Genomic DNA, 3,179 nt, shown 5'->3' with positions numbered 1-3,179 from the left:
TTGAGAACCTGTGGCACTTGAGAGAGGTTCCTGAGGATTGGAAGAGGGCCAATGTGGTGCCAATGTACAAAAAAGGGAGGAAGCAAGGTCCAGGGAACTACAGGCCAGCCAGTTTGACCTCAGTCCCTGCAAAGATCCTGGAAAAAATCATCAGAGAAACCATTAACAACAGCCATGTTGGCTATCTCTCAGAATGGAAGACAATATTCTGAGAGATAGCCAACATGGCTTCGTTGTGGGTAGGTCTTGTCTGACCAACCTCATTTCCTTCTATGACCAGGTTACACATCACCTGGACAAAGGAGAAGAGGTTGATAGCATATATTTGGACTTCAAAAAAGCCTTTGACCTGGTGTCCTCACGTAAAATTGGGGAACTGTGGCCTCAACAACCCTACAGTGTGATGGCTGGAGAACTGGCTCTGTGATTGGACCTAGAGAGTGATAATTGATGGAACCAACATGGTGCATGGTGACCAGTGGCATCCCTCAGGACTCCGTATTCAGACCAGTACTCTTTAACATATTTATAAATTATCTGGATTCTGGTGTCAGAAGTGGACTGGCTAAGTTTGCTGATGACACCAAATTATGGGGAAGCGTGGTCACACTAGAGGATAGCCTGGCAATTCAGGCCAACCTCGACAGGCTTTCAAGGAGCGTGGATAAAAGTCATTCAACACAGAGAAATACAAGCTGCTCTACCTCAGGAGAAAAAACCCACAACATACTTATAGGCTCAGCAGTGCTACTCTCACTAGCATCATGACTGAAAGAGACTTGGGGGTCATGATTGACCACAAGATGAACATGAGCCACCAATGCAATGCCACAGCCAGCAAAGCAAACAAAACTCTGGCTTGCATCTACCAATGCATCTCAAGCAAGACACAGGAAGTCACCCTCCCACTGTGCTTGGCTATGGTGAGGCCACAGCTAGAATGCACCATTCACAATTTAAGAAAGGATATGGAAAAGCTTGAAAGAGTCCAGTGGAGAGCCACGCACATGATTAGAGGACAAGAGAAAAGGCCTTATGAGGAGAGGCTAAGTCATGGGACTATTCAACCTGAAGAAGAGAGAGCTCAGGGGTGACTTGGTGGTTGCCTATAAGTACATAAGGGGTGTGCATCAGGAACTAGGAGAGCATCTGTTCACCAGGGCACCCCATGGGAAGACAAGGTCCAGTGGTCACAAACTCTTGGAAGACCATTTTAGGCTGGACATAAGAAAAATCTTCTTTACTGTCCAAGTCCCCAGAGCCTGGAATAGACTCCCCCCAGAAGTGGTGCAAGCACCTACTCTGGACACTTTTAAGAAACATTAGGATGCCTATCTTGCTGGGATGATTGACCCTAGCTGACTTCCTACCCCTTTGACAGGGGGCTGGACCTGATGATCTTGCAAGGTCCCTTCCATCCCTAATGTGTATGAAATTTATAAAATCAAGGTAAAGGGCACACCTGCAACCTGTCTGGGGAAGTCACCTGACTGGAAGGGAGCAAGGCTTAGAGACCGTATAGCGCAGGTCTGAGCCTACACCAGCAGTCTGGCCTGGAGGCTGCTGAGGAAAGAGCTACGGGGCAGAAGTGTTGCACAAAAGCACCTGGCTGATAGCTGGACTACCCTGGAAATAATGCAGGTAGAATGCTGTTCACTGGCAAGGAACACAACACAGGGTAGAGGGAAGCCTGGTGGTACAACCAGCAACTCGGGGTTATGTTTGAACCCCATGCAAGTTGGTTTGTGTTATCACTAGTGGGCTTATGTTTTGTAGTTTATACCAGAGGTCTGCGTTGGTACTATAAAGGGGTAGTGGAGGTCCCAGCAGTGCCTGTGAGCAGGGTGAAGGCAGAGCCAAAGTAGGCTCAGTGTCTGAGAGCAGGGCAGAGATACAGCCAAAGTAGGCTTAGTGCCCGTGAGCAGGGCAGAGACAGGGCCAGGGAGCCCAGTGCCCAGAGCAGGGCAGAAACTGGGCCAGTGAGCCTGGGGCCAAACCAGACAAGACATGCCCAGGACAGGGGAGAGGCAAAGGCTGGAACCCAGAAGCCAGGTCCAATATAGTGGGCCTAAGCTAGAAGGCCCAGGGAGAGAAAAGTGGCAAAAGCCAAAAAGGCCAGAACCCTACAAGGGAGATTGATTGGACAGTAACATCTACAAGGCATGGGCATGGGAATGGCTACAGGAGAGGTTGGACAATATTAGCCCTTAAGACAATTAGTATGCTAAAACACAGCCTGTTAGAGGGTGAGGGCTCACTCTGGAACCTCTGGGCAGCCTCCCTTTTCCAAATTAAATATTTACATCAAGGCACAGAACTCCTTAGTGTTTGATGACTTTATTAATTAGCTTAACATGCCTAAGAAGGTGATTCCTGTTAAAAAGGAATTTCAGTAGTTCATGCTGGGGTTTTTTGCTTAATACACTATAGTGAAGTATGATAAAAAGAGAGAACTTTTTAAAAAGTTGTAAGTACAATAGAATCATTTATGTCTTCACATCCCTTAATGGTGATGGGGTTATGTCTCCCAACGTGCATCACTAATATTAAAGTTTTTTTCTCCTTTCTTTGAAAAAAGTTAATGCAGGTGACCCTTGCCATTCATGGGAGAGACATATTCCAAATTCTACTTGATTAAACCTAATATTCCTTCAGAGAAAAGAAAGGCTGTCCTTCAAAGAAAGACTGTCAAATGCTCAGCATTCTGCCTGTGCTACCATAAGGAGCGGGAACATTAAAAATGATGTGCAAGTGCATAGCGAGTGTGCTGATTCACCCATGAACTGAGAACAGGTTGATTTCATTAGGCTTCACCTAGCAGAAGAAGGAGTAAGAGTCCCTGTCAAATGGGAAGCTAGACTATGTAAAAAGAAATCTTAGAAAAGAAAAGGCTTGGAGCAGTTAGCTCAGAAAGCAGCTATAATTTCATTGACCTGTTTTAAACAATGACCTTGCCTTGTATTTCATTCAGATTTTGTTTGAGTGAGGTCACACAGAAGCAGCCACCAGAAATAAGGATGAATTAAACAAGAACCTACCTTATTTGTATGTAGCCCATTTACAGATTAACTTTCCAATTGCTTTTGTAATGAGAATATTCTTTATTTGAAAAGAATATATGTGAATATATTTACATATATTTTCCCTCCCTATAAAGCCACCCCTCTTAAGCAGCCCCC

Source organism: Gavialis gangeticus, unplaced genomic scaffold (assembly GCF_001723915.1).
Source record: "Gavialis gangeticus isolate Ggan-Ray unplaced genomic scaffold, GavGan_comp1, whole genome shotgun sequence".
Lineage (NCBI taxonomy): Eukaryota > Metazoa > Chordata > Crocodylia > Gavialidae > Gavialis > Gavialis gangeticus.
Note: the sequence above shows the minus strand (reverse complement) of the source record.